Genomic DNA, 20,280 nt, shown 5'->3' with positions numbered 1-20,280 from the left:
CAGAGGCTCAGAGTGACTTGCTCAGGGTCACACAGATAGTAAACATCAGTGGAAGAACTGAACTACCATCCTGCTGATTTCAAACCCAGCACTCTCCACTATACCATACTACCATGTTTCATCTTAATTCTTCTATCTGGGGTGGTAAGGAGACAGTTAAGCTCCCAAGACAATACTTCTGCTTTCTGAATAATGTAAAGGGATCACAACTAAGGTTCACTCACTGAAGGAGCTTCTTTTCCGTTCCACTTCTATAGAAAGACACCACAGTGAGAACGATATTCTTTTAAGAAAGAGAGGAGAAAAGAAATGTATAAATATACAGATAGTTCTTGCTTTATATAAATTCACATTATGCAAATTTGACTTTATATAAAAAATTCTGAAAGAAATACACATCCCAGAAAATATTTGTGTTAACTTAACTGTACAGTACTATGTTCCCTCTCTCTGCTCCTGCTCCTTGGCATCACTCCCCCACACACACCAAAGAAACAACCAATACCCCAATCCTCCAAGCAAAAGGAGAACAGACACACAGACCACCAGTGCCACACCTGGCACCAAGATGGAAGATCTTTGCCATGCTCCAACCACCCACATGTCCCCCGCCCTGACGTGGGTAGCCATGTATCTGTTCCTGGCTCCCGAATGCCACCCATCCTCTCCTGTCTGTGTTCTTGTCCAGACCCCACCTGTCTGCTGCCCAAGTGTTCCTCCTCTTGGTTCCAGCCAGGCCCTCACCTAGCTGGCCTTGGCCCCTGCATGGTCCTCCTGTTCTCACTTCTCTGTCTCTGGCCCCATATGTCCTTGAATTGTGTGCAGGTCGCCTCCTTTCACAGGTGCTGGAGGGGAGGTCCTTCCTGCTCCTCTCCCTCCCTTCCCTGTGTCCATGGCAAATCTGCATTATGGAAAAATCATTTTATGTAGATTTTTGTGGAAGGGTCCATTTACTTATAAGCAAGAACTGTCTATACACAAAATACTGTCAAGGTTCACAGGAATCAGAGCAAAAGTCACCAGAAATCTATCTTTTTGAGCCACTTGCCATAGTCCAGTGGGAGCTTGGGGCAACATTAGAGGCTGTGAGTATCCTGGACCAATAGTTTTCTAGCCTCCTGTTCTGCATGTTCTCCAACTAGCTGACAATTTATTGTAATAAACCTGCCAGTCTCTCTCTATCTCCTCTTTCCCAGTCTGTGATCTCAACCTCATACTAAAACTGATTCCATAAGCATTCTGTAATGCTCCTCTGGCTCAGTGCCCCATCAGAATTCCTGAGCCAGCAGGGTTGTCAACTTGATCTTGCCATCCATGGAAGCAGTAAGGCAAGTCCCACAGTCCATGGCTGTGCACCAGTCTACAGTGACCACTGGGGCTCTGTGACCCCCGAGGCTCAGGCAGCTCTCCAAGACCTTCTCATCACTGCTCAACTTAGAGATGATGCCCCCTATAGCAGAACAAGTAAGCATGTAATTTCCTTCAGAATCAAATTCAAAGAGACAACCCCGTGGAATCTGGACTTATTTGTATCCACTGTAACCTGACAACACAAAGGGGCCTGTGGCATCCATGGGGAGGGAATATTCAGACACTTTCTGGACACTCTTGTGGATGTTCCACTGAATAAACTTCCCTTCCTCTCCAATGCTGTACACAGTGTTCTCATCATAGCTAAATTCCACAGAATCTCCCCACTATGGGCTTTCCAGCTCATGGCACACTCATGCTGCTGAATATCAAAGAGAAGAATGGCTCCATCAGCTGCCCCTGTGACCAGCAGGTTCCCATTGTGGTTGAAAGTAGTACAGTTGAGGGGCGGAGCCAAGATGGTGGAGTGAAAGCAAAGACTCACCTAAGCCCCTGGACAAACTCCTCTGGATATCTCTGAAAGGAGAATCTGACCAAACTTTGGAGGTGTGGAATCCAGTGGTTTGACAGATTCGGAGCCCAGGTTAGACCGGAAGGTCCACAGGAAGGATCTGTTCTGCGGGGATAAGCCCCCAGCGCACAGCGCAGCGTGGTCAGTGCAGCAGGGCGGAAGGGACCTGAGAAGCCCGAGAGTGGCGGGCAAAACCAGCGGAGCAGGAGACAAGCCAAACTGAGCAGGTGAGAGCCGCTGAGCTCCAGATATCAGCGCAGCAGCCCTTGAAACCTTCAGCCTGAAGACTAAACTTGGGTAAGTCACCTACTTGAACTTCCGGGAGCCAGGATGGTGGAGTGATCAGTAAATGCTCTCTCCTCCCCCCTGATGACCATGAAAGAACATAAAATATTTCCCAAGATAAATCCTGGATCAGTGGGAACAGCAGAAGGGGGCAAATAGTCTCATAACACCAGAGGCTAGAAAAATAGCAAAGGGGGATTCTTCCTACTGTGGCGGAGGCGATCTGGAAGGACAGACAACCCAGGGCAGAGAAAATTTGCACTGAGACCCAGGCAAGCCTCAGCTCTGGGAGACAAGCCCCAGGAGGGGCAGGAACATGCATTAGCATCTAGGCGTGCCCCAGGCCTTCAGGGGAAAAGGGAAGACAATAGGGAAGCTGGGATCACCATCCCCTGACCTTGCCTTTGCCTCAGGTCAGCTGAGGAGATCTCCTGAGATCAGACCACCCCTCCCACACACCTAACAAGCTAAACCCAGGGTTGATCTGGGAAACAAAAAACAAAAACCTGCTTTTAGCCTCGACACACATCAGCTCAACACAAAGATCTGTACCTTCTGACTGAAAGAACCAGAAGCTACAACACTCAGCCAACATCATGAATCAGAAAAAGCAGACGAAAAGTGAAAAAACCATAGAATCTTTCTATGGGGATAAGGACCAAAACACAAACACCAAAGAGGTCAGAGCTGAGACTGTACTTCCATTTGAAACCTCAGAAGGGACTATCAATTTCTCACAAGCTCAACTAGATTACCTGGAACAGCTGAACAAGGAAATAAAAGAAAAACTGGCCAATGATTTTAAAATTATAAAAAAAGAATTCACTGATGAGAACATCACTCTGAAAAGGAAAATTGAACAAATGGAAAAGGAAGTTCAAAAATTAACGGAGAGAATAATTTCCTAAAAGGAAGAGTGAATCAAATGGAAAAGGAAACCCAAAACCTAATTGGGAAAATTGATCAGATGGAAAAGGAAACACAAAACCTAACTGGGAAAATTGGTCGAATGGAAAAAGAAGTACAAAAATTAAATGGAGAAAATAGCTCCTTAAAGGGAAAAATTTGTCAGATGGAAAAGGAGATGCAAAAGTTAACTGAAGAAAACAATACGATAAAGATTAGAATTGGGCAAGTAGAAACTAATGACTCAATGAGGCAACAAGAATCAGTCAAACAAAATCTAAAGGATGAAAAGATAGAAGAAAATGTAAAATATTTAATTGGAAAAACAACTGACCTGGAAAATAGATCCAGGAGAGAAAATTTAAGAATTATTGGCCTGCCAGAAACCCATGATGAAGAAAAGAGTCTGGACAATATCTTCCAGGAAATCATCAAGGAAAACTGCCCAGAAGTACTAGACCCAGAGGGTAAAATAGTCATCGAAAGAATCCACCATTCTCCTCCCGAAAGGGATCCCAAACTCAAAACCCCAAGAAATATCATTGCCAAATTCCAGAGCTATCAAGTGAAGGAGAAAATACTACAAGCAGCCAGAAAGAAACAATTCAAATATCAAGGACATACAGTCAGGATCACACAGGACCTTACAGATTCTACATTAAAAGATCGAAAGAATTGGAACCCAATATTCCGTAAGGCAAAGGAGTTGGGACTTCAACCAAGGATCAGCTACCCAGCAAAGTTCAGCATAACATTTCAGGCAAGGAGAAAGTCATTCAACGAAATAAGGGATTTCCAGAGCTTCCTGACCAAAACACCAGAACTCAATAGACAATTTGATCTTCAAATGCAGGTCTCAAGAGAATCATAAAAAGGTAAACAGAGGGGAAAAAACAAAAACAAAAACTTGCTACTCAATTAGGGCAAACTGTTTACCTCCCTATAAGGGAAGATGATACCTGTTAATCTTGAGAACTGTGCAGCTATTATGATAAAAGGGATATATGTAGAGGGAACGGGTATAAAGTAAATGACGTCATGTCAAAAATATGATTTAAGTATGAGAAGAGATTGTAATAGGAGGTGTGAAAAGGGGGAAGCAGAAAATGGCAAATTATATCACAGGAAGAAGTACAAAACTATAGTAGAGGGAAGGAGGGGAGGGAGATGAGCATTGTTTGAGAGGTACTCTCATCTGATTTGTTTAAAGGAGGGAACAATAATCTTAAGTAGATAATCCTAACTAGCTCTATAGGTAGTAGGAGGGGAAGGGGGAAGAAAGGGGAGGGTGGCTAAAAGGGAGGAAAGAAGCAATAAGAGTAAAGGGGAGGAAAAGGGAGGGGGGCTAAAAGAAGGAGGGGAAGGCTGCAGGAGGAGAGGGAGAAAAGTGAATACTATTGAGGAGGAGAAGGGAGACGGGAGAGCTAAAAGCACAAATGGTGGGAAAGAGGTTGGAAGGAAATACACAGATTGTAATCATAACTGTGAATGTGAATGGAATGAACTCTCCCATAAAACGGAGACGGATAGCAGAATGGATTAAAAGCCATAATCCAACAATATGCTGCTTACAAGAAACACATTTGAAACGGGGGGATACACATAGGATAAAGGTCAAAGGATGGAGCAGAATATATTGTGCTTCAGCTCATGTAAGAAAGGCAGGAGTAGCAATCCTAATCTCAGACAAAACAAAAGCAGAAATAGATCTAATCCAAAGGGATAAGGATGGAAACTATATCCTGCTAAAAGGCACCATAGACCATGAAGCAATATCATAACTAAACATGTATGCTCCAAGTGGTATAGCATCCAGATTCTTAGAGGAAAGGTTGAGGGAGTTGAAGGAAGAAATTGATAGCAAAACTATACTAGTGGGGGAGCTCAACCTCTCCCTCTCTGAACTCGATAAATCAAACCTCAGAATAAACAAGAAAGAGGTTAAGGAGGTAAATAAAATGCTGGATAAGGTAGATATGATAGATCTTTGGAGAAAATTAAATGGGAATAGAAAGGAATATACCTTTTTCTCAGCGGTACATGGAACATTTACAAAAATTGGCCATATACTAGGACATAAAAATCTCACAATCCAGTGTAGAAAGGTAGAGATAATCAATGCATCCTTTTCAGATCATAATGCATTAAAAATTACATGTAATAAAAGGCCATGGAAAGAGAAACCAAAAATCAATTGGAAACTAAATAATCTAATTCTAAAGAAGGGTTGGGTTAAAGAAGAAATCATAGAAACAATCAACAATTTCATTTGAGAGAATGACAATAGTGAGACAACATACCAAAACTTATGGGATACTGCAAAAGCAGTTATTAGGGGAAGTTTTATATCTTTGAATGCTTACATAAATAAAATAGAGAAAGAGGAGATCAATGACTTAGGCTTGTAGTTGAAAAAGGTAGAAAAAGAACAAATTGAAAATCCCCAAGTAAATACCAAATTAGAAATACTGAAAACCAAAGGAGAGATTAATAAAATTGAAATTAAGAAAACTATTGAATTAATAAATAAAACCAATAGTTGGTTTTATGAAAAAACTAATAAAATTGATAAACCTTTGGTCAATCTGATTAAAAAAAAGAAAGAAGAAAACCAAATTACTAATATTAAAAATGAAAGGGGTGAACTCACCTCCAATGAGGAGGAAATTAAAACAATAATTAGAAACTACTTTGCCCAACTTTATGCCCACAAATTCGATAATCTAAATGAGATGGATGAATATTTTAAAAAATACAAATTGCCCAGATTAACAGAAGAGGAAGTTGAATACTTAAACAACCCCATCTCAGAAAAAGAAATTGAACAAGCCATCAATGAACTCCCTAGGAAAAAATCTCCAGGGCCAGATGGATTCACAAGTGAATTCTATCAAACATTTAAAGAACAGTTAATTCCAATACTATATAGACTATTTTTGAAAATTGGGGATGAAGGAGTCCTCCCAAATTCTTTCTATTATACAAATATGGTTTTGATACCCAAACCAGAAAGAGACAAAACAAAGAAAGAAAATTATAGACCAATTTCCCTAATGAATATAGATGCAAAAATTTTAAATAAGATTTTAGCAAAACGAATACAGCATCTTATCACGAGATTAATACATTATGATTAGGTAGGATTCATACCAGGAATGCAGGGCTGGTTCAATATTAGGAAAACTATTAGCATTATCGATCACATCAACAACAAAGCTAACAAAAACTGCATGATTATCTCAATAGATGCAGAAAAAGCTTTTGACAAAATACAACACCCATTCCTACTAAAAACACTGGAGAACATAGGAATAAAGGGAACTTTCAATAAAATAATAAGCAGTATCTATCTAAAATCTTCAGCAAGTATTATATGCAATGGGGATAAGCTAAATGCATTCCCAATAAGATCAGGGGTGAAACAAGGATGTCCATTATCACCACTATTGTTCAATATGGTACTAGAAATGTTAGCTGTAGCAATTAGACAAGATAAAGATATTCAAGGAATAAGAATAGCCAAAGAAGAAACTAAGTTATCACTCTTTGCACATGATATGATGATTTACCTAAAGAATCCCAGAGATTCAAGTAAAAAATTACTTGAATTAATAAAAACTTTGGCAAAGTTGCAGGTTAAAAAAAAAACCCACACAAATCTTCTGCATTCCTATATATTAGCAACAAAGTCCAACAGCAAGAGATAGAAAGAGAAATCCCATTTAAAGTTAGAGTAGACAGTATAAAATACTTAGGAGTCTACCTGCCAAAACAAACCCAGGGATTATATGAACACAATTACAAGACACTTTCTGCACAAATAAAGTCAGATTTAAGTAAGTGGGAAAACATTAGTTGCTCATGGGTAGGCCGGGCAAATATAATAAAAATGACAATTCTACCTAAATTAATATACTTATTTAGTGCCATACCAATTAAACTATCAGACAATTATTTTCTAGAGCTGGATAAAATAATATCAAAATTCATTTGGAAAAACAAAAGGTCCAGAATATCAAAGGGACTAATGAAAAGAAATGCTTGGGAAGGTGGCCTAGCACTACCAGACCTCAAACTGTACTATAAAGCAGCAATTATCAAAACCACTTGGTATTGGCTAAGAAACAGAGAGGTGGACAAGTGGAATAGACTTGGCACTCAAGATGCAGTAGGCAAGGAATATAGCAACCTTCTGTTTGATAAACCCAAGGACCCCAGCTTCTGGGATAAGAACTCATTGCTTGACAAAAATTGCTGGGAAAACTGGATAACAGTGTGGCGGAAATTAGGCATAGACCCATACCTGACACTGTACACAAGAATAAAGTCCAAATGGGTACATGATTTAGGTATAAAGATTGATACCATGAATAAACTGGAGAAACAAGGAATAGTGTATTTATCAGATCTATGGAGAAGGGAAGAATTCTTTACTAAAGGAGAGATAGAATGCATTATGAAATGCAAAATGGATAACTTTGATTACATTAAACTGAGAAGTTTTTGCACAACCAAACCCAATGCAACCAAAATCTGGAGGGATGTAGTAAATTGGGAAAGAATTTTTACAGCTAAGCTCGGGGATAAAGGCCTTATTTCTAGAATATATAGAGAACTGACTCATATGTATAATCATACAAGTCATTCCCCAATTGATAAATGGTCAAAGGATATGAACAGGCAAATTTCAGAGGAAGAAATTAAAGCTATCTATAATCATATGAAAAAATGCTCTAAATCACTATTGATTAGAGAGATGCAAATCAAAACAACTCTGAGGTACCACATCACACCTATAAGATTGGCAAACATGACAGAACAAGAAAATGATAAATGCTGGAGAGGATGTGGGAGAGTTGGAACACTAATTCATTGTTGGTGGAGCTGCGAGCGCTTCCAACCATTCTGGAGAGCAATTTGGAACTACGCCCAAAGGGCTACAAAAATGTGCATACCCTTTGACCCAGCAATATTGCTACTAGGACTATATCCCCAAGAGATCATAAAAATGGGAAAGGGTCCCACATGTACAAAAATATTTATAGCAGCACTCTATGTAGTTGCCAAAAACTGGAAGTCAAGGGGATGTCCATCAATTGGGGAATGGCTGAATAAATTATGGTATATGAATGTAATGGAGTACTATTGTGCCATAAGAAGTGATGAACAAGAAGACTTCAGAGAGGTCTGGAAGGACTTATATGACCTGATGCTGAGTGAAAGGAGCAGAACCAGGAGAACTTTGTGCACAGCAACGACCACAGTGTGTGAGAGTTTTTTCTGGTAGACTTGGAATTTTGTAATAACACAAAAACTTCTTATAAAAAAAAAAAATCCCAAAGATGGTTCTCAAGGCAAAATGCCTTCCACACTTAGAGAAAGAAATATGGAAGTCATTCACAAAATGTAGCAGATCATGTTTGTGTATGTGTATGTGTTTGTGTATCATGTTTTGATTTGTTGTATGATTTCCTTCATTTATTTTAGTCTGACTACATAGTATGACTATAGTGAAAATATACTCAATAAGAAAGTATATGTAGAACCTATACAGAATTGTATGCAGTCATGGGGAGGGAGGGGGGTAGTGGTGGGTAGGTGTGGGGGGGGATAAAATCTCAATTGTATGGCAGTGATTGTTAAACATTAAAAAATAAAAAAATTTTAAAAAAGTAGTACAGTTGATATTAATGGGGTCTGGATCCAGGGAGAACTGGAGCTGCTGCTTCATGGTTTTAGTGTCCAACATTAAGAGCTTGCCAGAAACCTGGTTTATGCCTTTGATGCCACTGTCAAGTGTTGCATAGTCCATCTATGAAATGAGGCTGGGGGCTGCAGCTGAGCAGACAAAGAAGGTCCCACTGGGGTTACAGGAAAGTGACAGGATCCTAGGCATGTCGTCATCAATATTAATCTCACAGAGATTCTTTTTGGCTTCAGCGTCATAAAGACATAAAGTCCCCACCCCACTACCAAGTAAAAGCAACCTGTCCCATTTAGTGGCCCATTCTAAAGCCCAAATTCTTAAAGATGTTAAATTAAGTATAGGCAGAAATACAAAAAGAAAAACAATGCTACTGGGAGCTTCATCTTCCCCCTTTCATATCTAGATAAATAAAATACAAGAATTGCAGAAAAATTAGATTTGAATGACATGGATAAAACTAGATGGGAATGGAAGTGAGTATACCTTTTTCTCAGCTGTATGTGGCACCTTCTCAAAAACTGATCATGTATAAGGGCATAAAATTCTCACAACCAAATGCAGAAAAATCAAATGCATACTTTTTGAACTATAATACAATAAAGAATTATGTTTATTAAAGGTGATATAAACATATATTAAAAGCTAATTAGTAATCAAATAATTTAATCCTAGAGGTAGAGTGGTTCAATTCATCTCACGTAAGAGTCAAGAAAGAGCTTTCACAGTGGAGGGGAAGAGGGGGGAGATTAAAAGGGAATAAGTGAGAATAATTGTTATTAATAATAATCTCTCATGGGATTTGGCTTGAGGAGGGAATAACAAACATTCAATTGGATATGAAAATCTATTTTACCCTGCAGGAAGTCAGGGAAGAAGGGGCTAGGAGAGGGAAGCAGAGGCAAATATTATTGCAGGACTACAGGTCAGGGGAAAGTGGAATAAATGGAGGGCAGGATAGGACAGAAGGAAATGTGTTTAGTCTTTCACAACATAACTATTACGATAGTATCATGCATGGCTACACAGGTCTGACCTATATTTAATTGCTTACTTCCTCAATGAGGGTAGGTGGGGAGGGAGGAAAGGGGAGAATATGGAACTCAAAGCTTTAATAATGAATGTTAAAAATTGTTTTTGCATGTAAGTGGGAAATAAGATATATAGGCAATGAGTATAGAATTCTATTTTGTCCTACAGGAAAAGAGAGGGAAGAGGAACGGAAGAAAAGAGGAGTAATAGAAGGGAGGACAGCCTGGAGGAAGGGATAGAAGGGGTGCATGCTGTCCTGGGGTGGGGAGAGATGGGAAGAAGATTTTGAATTCAAATTCTTGTGAAAGCGAATGTTGAAAATTGAAAATAAATAAATTATATATATTTAAAAAAAAAAGGATGAGTGGCTCAAAGAACAAATTACAGAAACAATCGATAATTTCAGTGAAGAAAGTGACAACAATAAGACAACATTCCAACATTTGTGGGACTGAGTCAAAGCAGAACTTAAGGGACAATTATATCTCTAAATGCATACATCAATATAAGAGAGGAAAAGCAGATCGATGATTTAGGTATGTATCTACAAAAACTAGAAAAAAAAAATTAAAAATCTCCCATTCAACACCAAAATAAAAATCCTGAAAATCAAAGGTGAGATTAATTGGTTTTCTATCTATTTCTGCCAGTACTTCATTTAACACGTTTGTCATGACCTCACTTCTTTTCCTGTGCTGCCTACAAACTTGCCCAGATCTCCCTCACAAAAACTTTCATTTGACCCTAATACCCACTTTAGCTATCTTCTCATCTTGACTCCCTTTCATAGTCAAACTCCTATAAAAGGGGGAGGGGAAAGCTTTCACATATTGTACCCTTTTTTCTGTTCTCTCACTCATTTCTCAACCTCTGGTAATCCAGAGTCTATCACCATGCCCACCCCTGAGGTCAGCATTGATCTCCATCAATAAATCCAATAGTTTTTTTCTTAGTTCTTATCTCTGTATCTTATGACATTGTCTTCTCCTTTTTGATACTCTGTCTTCTATGAAGTTCCTTGTACTACTTTCTCATGGCTGTCTTCTGGGTTGACTGATTAATCCTTCTTAGTCTCCTCTGTAGGGTCATCATTCTTTTTACCTCCTTTGTGCTGGAGGAGAAGTGAGGCTGATGAGCTGCACAGCCCTCCCTCACTGAAAACAAAGTTAAGTGCAAGTCATGTCATCATTTCTCTGATGGCATGGTCTTCTTCGACAATGAAACATTGACACAATCCTTTGAGTAGATACAGCTGGCTGAATAGGGACCCAGCTATCTGGGTAACATCTTCTGTCTGCCTGCCCCTTCCCTTCCTTCTCCCCTCCAAAGAAAAACAAATTTGGATGACCAAAAGATGCACAGGTGATCGGGTTTTACTAGCTAGTTCCATTCCTCTCCTCTCCTCTCCTCTCCTCTCCTCTCCTCTCCTGTCCTCTCCTCTCCTCTCCTCTCCTCTCCTCTCCTCTCCTCTCCTCTCCCAAAAACTTAAACCTACTGCACTTTGAAGTGGGGACACCCATGGGGCCCTACTCTGACTACTCTTAAACAGTCCTATTAAATGAATGGGTGTTGCCTCACCCTAAGTGAGTACCTGCAAAGACCTTTGTCCCTTTAGGCATTCTGGATTATCTCCAGTCATCCTGATGAATACCTGATCACTGGATTCATATGGCTCTGGAGGAGAAGTGAGGCTGATGATCTTCACAACCCTTCCTCACTCAATACAAAGTCAAGTGCAAGGCATGTCATCATTTCTCTGATGACATGGTCTTTTCTGGCAATGAAGGATGAACACAAGTCATGGCCTCACATATATAATCAACATCAAATTGCTTACCTTCTCAATGAAGGTAGAGGACAAGACAGAGGAAAAATTTGGAACTCAGAAGGTAAAAATGAGGGTGATTTTTTCACATGAAATTGGAAAATATTTAATGAAATAAATACAAACTAATTTCAAAAATGAGGTAAAATAAATCTACACTATAATGTTAGGGACCTGTTGTTCTTACATATCTGTGTATGCATGCATATTACACATCTACTCCCCACTAAAAGTGTTTCCCTTTGTTAAATTTTTCTAGACTACTTTACTTGTGTTTTTCCTTTTAACTTTATCATATAGTGTCATACCTTATCTGTCTTGTGGCATTTTTATCTGAGTATATGACATGACTCACTTCTCCACACTCATGTTATAACACAATGTCCTATACAAAGTAGCATGTGATAAATGTTTTTTGAGTTGAATGTAGCTGACTACAACTCCAAAGTATGTGTTGCAAAGTGATTTCTTATTAATTACCATCTAGCCTTACCTGATTTCATCTCCCAGGTAGCCCAATTATAGGAATGTCTAGCTGATGGCTATCTTGGGATTTTGTTTTCATGCCCCTTCTATCAATTCCCCAAGGCACAATGGGAAATCATCTGGCCATCATGATGTATCTCCACCCAGGTCTAGTTAATTTTTTATACTAGAGAGACAAGACCCTGAATGCCCCAGTGAAGTTTGTTGAAATACTTGCTGAGCCTCATCACTGGACACTTCTCTGAGACATTTACTATCACAGGTATTTTAAATATCCCCAATCACTATAGTGGCCAGATACAATCAAACAAACATACCAGGGAACAAGGAAATTTACTAAAGACTATATGATAACATATTATGAGCCCAACAGTATCTTGTGGTGAAGATAGCTACCTCAGAGTTATCCAAAAATATTCTCCTTTTGTAGGAAAGTCCCACAAAGTTATAACTATATGTTATAACTTTGGACTTCCTGTATTAAAAAAATATCTAGGATGTAATGAAATAACTACATATGAATGATAGACTTGTTGGAAGTCAAGGTAGCTCTTGAAGGATTACCACACTCTGCCCAAGGGTCAATGTCATCACCCCCCAGAACATAGAACATCTGTAGTCACCTGATTTCTAAAACAAACAAACCAACAAAAAAACCCAACAACAAACATATCAGAAATTTTGGGGGCCTATTCTATCATAAATTTGACTTTTGATGAATGTCAAGCAAATACGCTACTTGATAATCAATGCCTTTGGATACCTGGGAGGTAGCAATACTGACAGCCTTTTCTGTGTCATTTAGCCTTACAGTGATCTCTTTGAGGTTACCCAGATGTAGGAAAAGTAAACCTAGAATCAATTAATCCATGTCTTACCTATTCCTTTAAGGAAAAAATAATCTCTGATCATCTGCTTTACCTGTAAGACCTTTTCAACATACTCCAAGGTGAACTGTATATTTTTTAGAGTGTTCAAAACTTTTTAGTTGCTTCCCTGGGACTTATTTTGGTAGCTATTGGTCAAAGACCCATTTCAAAATATGTAAGGGTACTACAGTCTCCAAATCCTTTCTTGTCCATAGTAACCCTGGTCTTCAATCTCAGTTACCATTAAATCAAACTTATCATTCTTATGAAGCCAGAATGCTGTCCTTGGTAGTAATTGATAACTTGATGAAACTGACTACTTACCCCATCTTCTACTGTATCTTAACCCCAACTATCACTGAAGTGAATTATCTTCCAATTACATGTAAAAAAATCACACTCATTTTTACCTTCTGAGTTTCAATTTTTTTTTTACTCTCTCTTGTATCTCCACCCTCATTGAGAAGGTAAGCATTGAGAAGTTAACCTACTTTTTAGCTTGGCAGTATTTCATCATATCATACTTAAATGCATTGGATCATGCACACTTTCTTCACACATCTCTATGACTGAAGACTTTGTTTCACATAATATTTCTAGACACTTCTATTAACTGAATTGCATGCCTCAAATGTATCTACTGACCTACATGTCTCTTACAATCATACATTAGAAAAATAATTCCACTTCTACTACTGAAACCATCATAATGATTACATTGTATGGCTGGTGTCAAACTCAGATAGAAATGGGGGCCACTGAACCCTACATATGGATCACATATTAGCTTCACTCATATTCTTTTGTATTTTTGTTTATTTTCTTAAATGTTTCCTAATCACTTTTTAATCTCATGCAGCTCACTTGCAAGTGCTGTGGACTTAAATAGGCACCATATTAGACACTGCTGGACTATACTACTCAGAGTTCCAATATTCTGCTCTGATGACTTCATTCACTTTTTAACCATGACCACAGCCACCGTTCTCAAATGTAGGTCATATTCAATGTTCTTTCCATTTCCTATCACCTATGCTTTTGTCACAATAAGTAATGGATTCATTATTTAAGGAAATTTGAAGCAATGCAAGCTTATTCAAGGGCTCCTTAAGGCTTGTTATGGCAGTCCTAGGGCAGTGGGTGATGAATGGTAACTGGACTCAAAAAGTCCTTGTAGGTGAGAGACCTGATCTTTTTCTATCCCATGATTCCACCTAATATCTCATTAATTATTATTGGTTAAAAGACTCATTTTGTTCCCCACTGTATCCTAGTGTTTGTGGAATATCAAGATGAATTCATTCTTAATAACATACTGAATTTACAGAAAAGACAAGGCTGATCAAGCCACAGGACAACAGATAGAAACTATTCTATAATCTTCATCCATTGATAGTGGTCAGGATATTTCATAAATGTGCATGGAGATTAATACCATCTTAATAATCCTGGAAGCTGTCTAATAGGGAGGATTATATGGAAATGAGAATAGATGTAGGTAGAGGTAACTGATCCATGAAAGCAAAATTTAAGCATGATCCAGTGAACAACCAAGGCTATCTGTTTCAGATTTATAGGCAGGTTCATTTGTTTTGGGTTTTTTACTCTCTACCCTTCAGGCAACTACTGATCCATTTCTCCTAATAATTTGGTTCTCCCAGTACCTCTATGTTATTTTTTCATAACCCTGATCTGGATTCTATAGCTTGGTCTGTATTCTTTCTCCCTCAAATCTCTGTTGTACATCTGTACTCTCTTTTCCTGGAATTCTAGATTCCTCTTTGAAGGGTACTTTTAGTTACTCACTGTTTTGTCTCTCTGAACTACATCCCCTATCGTATGATGAACTTCTAACTGGGGAACATCTTGATCCAGATGTCAAGTAGACAATGCATCAAATTAGTTAACAAGACAAAACAAGTAAGGGATCATAGGGAGTAGGAGGAGAGGGGGAAAACATAGAAGAGCCCAGAGTACAGAGTAATCAGGTTGTAAATATGACAGATGGATGGATGTACAAGAATAATAGTCATTCTTCTTTGCCATTTTACTTTTCCTATAAAGATAGAAACTTTTTGACTGCAATCAATACAATGGAAAATTCAGAGTAAGGCATACAATTGACTACAATGAATGATTTCTTTGAAGCTATTTTTTTTCTTGAACTCTGTACCTATTGAAGACCATTTTAATGCTTCTTAGACATGAATTTTTATTCACTGCAATTGTGAGACAGGTGTCAAGTGTGTCTAAAAAGGATAAATGGATGTTGAAGAATTTTTCAGAGGCTTGGCTGTGCCCATTTCAAATTGATACTTAATTTACTGCTCCACTAAATCGTATTGCCACTGCTTTGAAGGAGCATCATTATTGTTACATATGTTAAATGCATTGTGTGTGTGTGTGTGTGTGTGTGTGTGTGTACAAAAATGTGAAGTGAGAAAAGGAGACTAAAATGTTACTGAAAGGCCAAATTAAAAGGAGAATGATGTTTTAATATGATTATGAGCTCTTTTTCCCTGGAGAACTTAAAGCAGATACCGAAGTGTCAATTTGTCTTAGGATATCACAGAATTTAAAACATAGATGGAATTCACAATGCAAATAGGAGAAGGGCTTTATGATCTCTAAGGCCCCTCTAAGAGTCTATGAATTAAAGCAGTATATGCTCATGAAAGGAATTTCTTAAAAGGAAACCTACACGTAACAGTTCTTGAGACTTTATAAAATATTAACCCATTCACTTAGATTATATCCACAAGTATCATTAGCAATGTACCACTTTCTGCTTAAGCACAATGCCTAGGTAAATGTATCAATTTTTGAAATATACAGAAAAATTAAGAAAATTTCCAAGGAATATTTAATTGTCATGGGTTTTTGTTGTATCATTAATGCATTAATGTTTTAGCCTAATAGTTTTGTCTATAAATGATCTTGTTTTTTTTTTCTTTCAACTTTAAAGGGATAAAGAGTGCTATCTCTATTAAAGATATTCTCAGGAGACAAGATGGCAAAGTAAAAACAGGGACTTGCTAGAGCTTTCCCCCCAACCAAATTAAATAACTTTAAAAATGACTCTAAACAAATTCTGGAGCTGCAGAACCCACAGAATGATGGACTGAAGCAAATCTCCATCCCAAGAGAGCCTGGAAAGTTGATGAGATGCATCTATTATGCCAGGGTAAGACCACAGCACAGTCCAGCATGGGCTATACTGGCATAGATAGGACCTGAGCAGGCCTCTGAGGGACTGAATCACTGTCACCTATGGTAGTTTCCAGACTTCATGACCTCAAAATGCTTAGGAAAATTGAAAGGTCAGTGAAAAAAAGCCCTGGGAGACCGATGTGAGAGACTAGAGTGATCTACCCCAGCCCCAGGGCAGCAGAAAGGCAGAGGAGCCTATTGCAGCCACAGTAGCAACAGGAGCAGTGGAAATTACTGTGGTTATTTTTAGAGGTCCAGGCCCACAGCTTATGAGAGGAAAAAGTGGCAGAGAGTATACCCACCCCAACCCCACTGAAAGCAGAGGAGTACCTTGACAAAGAGCTCAGATATCAAGGAATTGACTGGGAAAATGAAACAAAAAATGAAAAAAAAAACAGGAAAAAAAAAACAGGAAAAAAATTAGACTACAGAATCTAACTTTGGTGACAAGGAAAATCAAAACATACCACCAGAAAGAGACAACAAAGTCAAAACTCCTGCTTCCAAAGCCTCCAAGAGAAATATGAACTTGTCTCAGGCTATGAAAGAGCTCACAAAAGATTCTGAAAATCAAGAGAAGTAGAAGAAACATTAGAAAGAGAAATGACAGTAATACAATAAAATCATGAAAAATGAGTCAACTTCTTACTAAAGCAAAAAAAAAAAAAAGCTGAAGAAAATAACACCTTAAAAATAAATTAACCCAAATGGCAAAAGAGACTCAAAAAAGTCAATGAGGAGAAGACTATGTTAAAAAATTGAACTGGTCAAATTGAAAAGGAGGTCCAAAAGCTCACTGAAGAAAATAGTTGCTTAAATATTAGAATGGAGCAGATGAAAGCTAATGAATATATGAAAAACCAAGAAATTCAAAAAAAAAAAACCCAAAAGAATGAAAAAAGTTGCAGACAATGTAAAATGTCTCATTAAAAAAACAACTGACCTCTAAAATAGATCTAGGAGAGGACATTGAAAAATTATTTGACAACCTGAAAAGTATGATTTAAACAAAAGAGCCTAAACATTGTCTTTCAAGAGATTGCCAAGGAAAAATACCATGATATTCTAGAACCAAAGGGCAAAATAGACAATGAAGGAATCCACTGATCACCTCCTGAAAGAGATCTCCTAAGGAAAACTCCTTGGAATATTGTAGCCAAATTCCATTACTCACAGGTCATAGAGAAAATATTGTGAGCAGCCAGAAAGAAACAATTCGACTATTGTGAAACACTATCAGGATAACACAAGATCTAGTAGAGTCTACATTAAGGGATTGGAGGGCTAGGTATATGATATTCCAGAGGTCAAGGAAACTAGGATTAAAACAAAGAATCACCTATACAGAAAAATTGAGTATAATACTTCAGGGGGAAAAAATGGTCATTCAATGAAATAGAGGACTTTCAAGCATTCTTGATGAAAAAACCAGAGCTGAATATTTAATTTGACTTTCAAATACAAAAATGAAGAGAAGCATGAAAAGGTAGACAAGAAAGAGAAATCACAAGGGACTTACTAAATAAAGTTGAACTGTTTACATTCCTATATGGAAAGATAATACTTATGACTCTTCAGACTTTTTTCAGTATTAGGTGATTGGAGGAATTATAAGTATAGACAGAGGGCATAGGGAGAGTTGAATATGAAGGGATGATATCTAAAAAAATTAAGGCATGCATGATGAATATATTGGGAGAAGGAGGAAGGGAGAAATAGAATGGAGCAAATTATCTGTCCCATAAAAGAGGCGAGGAAAAAAACATTTTCAATGAAGGGGAAGAGGGGGGAGGTGAGAGGGAAAAAGTGAACCTTACTCTCATCGGGTTTAACTTACAGAGGGAATAACTTGCATACTCAGTTTGGTATGAAAATCTATCTTACACTATAGGAAAGTAGGATTGAAGGGGGTAAGCAGGGGCTGGAAGTGATAATAGAAAAAAAGGGCAAATGGGAAGAGGGGATACTTAGAAGCAAACACTTTTGAGAAGGGACAGTGTCAAAAGACAGAATGGAATAAATGCAGACAGGATAGAATGGAAGGAAAATATAGTTATTCTTTCACAACATGACTGTTATAGAAATATTTCGCATGACTACACATGTATAATCTATATATCAAACTATTTGCCTTCTCAATGGAGGTGGGTGGGGAGTGAGAAAGGGAGTGAAATTGGAACTGAAAGTTTTAAAAAATGAATGTTAATAATTGGTTTTATTTACAAATGGGAAATAAGACATACAGACAATGGGGTATAGGAATGTATCCTGCCCTACATGAAAATATAGTGGAAGAGAATAAGAGAATGGAGGGATGTGACAGAAAGGAGGGCAGATTGAGGGAAGAGATAATCAGAATGCATGCTTCCTTGGGGTGTGTGGAGGAGATAGATGGGGAGAAAACTTGGAACTCATCATCTTATGAAAGTAAGTGTTGAAAACTAAAAATTAATTAATTAATTTTTAAAAATGAATCCCTAGGAAAGAAATATTCTCTATCAACTTTTTACTATCAAATATCTAAATATAGATCTTTTATTTTCAAAAACCACACAAATTTTCATGTATATAGAAATGTATATATACACATATATATACACATACACATATATACATATAGATATACAAATACACATACATACAAATGCACACACACACACACACACACACACACACACACACACACACACACATTATCTGAACTGGTATTTCCAGGTAGGATAAGACCACTAGAATAACAGCACCAGGTTACTTGAGAATATTTTTCAAATATTTGAAGTATTTGTTATAAATAATTCCCTCCTAATATATAGAGAACTGACTCAAATGTATAATCATACAAGTCATTCCCCAATTAATAAACGGTCAAAGGATATGAACAGGCAATTTTTGGAAGAAGAAATTAAAGCTATCTATAATTATATGAAAAAATGCTCTAAATCACTACTGATTAGAGAGATGCAAATCAAAACAACTCTGAGGTACCACATCACACCTATAAGATTGGCAAACATGACAGAACAAGAAAATGATAAATGCTGGAGAGGATGTGGGAGAGTTGGAACACTAATTCATTGTTGGTGGAGCTGCGAGCACATCCAACCATTCTGGAGAGCAATTTGGAACTATGCCCAAAGGGCTACAAAAATGTGCATACCCTTTGACCCAGCAATATCGCTACTAGGACTATATCCCCAAGAGATCATAAAAATGGGAAAGGGTCCCACATGTACAAAAATATTTATAGCAGCACTCTTTGTAGTTGCCAAAAACTGGAAGTCAAGGGGATGTCCATCAATTGGGGAATGGCTGAATAAATTATGGTATATGAATGTAATGGAGTACTATTGTGCCATAAGAAATGATGAACAAGAAGACTTCAGAGAGGTCTGGAAGGACTTATATGACCTGATGCTGAGTGAAAGGAGCAGAACCAGGAGAACTTTGTGCACAGCAACGACCACAGTGTGCGAGAGTTTTTTCTGGTAGACTTGGAATTTTGTAATATGCAAGAACTTCTTAAAAAAAAAAAATCCCAATGGTGGTTCTCAAGGCAAAATGCCTTCCACACTCAGAGAAAGAAATATGGAAGTCATTCACAAAATGTAGCAGATCATGTTTGTGTATGTGTATGTGTTTGTGTATCATGTTTTGATTTGTTATATGATTTCTTTCATTTATTTTAGTCTGACTACATAGCATGGCTATAGTGAAAATATACTCAATAGGAAAGTATATGTAGAACCTATACAGAATTATATGCAGTCGTGGGGAGGGCGGGGGGTAGTGGGGGTAGGTGTGGGGGGGATAAAATCTCAATTGTATGGCAGTGATTGTTTAACATTAAAAAATAAAAAAAAAAATAAAAAATAAAATGTAAATAAATAATAAATAAATAAATGATTCCCTCCTGAAAAAAGTTAGTCTTACCTTTGATGCACGAGTGCAATTAACTCATAATCTTCTGATAGTGACATACTTGTTGTGGCCTCAGCTATTAGCCACCTTATTGACTTATTGGAAATTAAAATCAGTGAAGGGTGTGAAACCCTGCAGTTCCTTCTTAGAAAAGTGGTAAGTA

General features: G+C 37.8%; 1 long non-coding RNA gene and 1 pseudogene across 1 annotated transcript in view; both read right to left on the bottom strand.

Moving 5' to 3' along the window:
- Positions 1-20,280, bottom strand: part of LOC140524098 (uncharacterized) — a 60,930-nt gene that overhangs the window by 18,858 nt on the left and 21,792 nt on the right. The window lies entirely within an intron of this gene.
- Positions 1,259-20,176, bottom strand: LOC140530465 (WD repeat-containing protein 91 pseudogene; annotated as a pseudogene).

Source organism: Notamacropus eugenii, chromosome 2, assembly GCF_028372415.1.
Source record: "Notamacropus eugenii isolate mMacEug1 chromosome 2, mMacEug1.pri_v2, whole genome shotgun sequence".
Taxonomy (NCBI): Eukaryota; Metazoa; Chordata; class Mammalia; order Diprotodontia; family Macropodidae; genus Notamacropus; species Notamacropus eugenii.
This window is presented reverse-complemented; position numbering and strand designations above follow the sequence as displayed.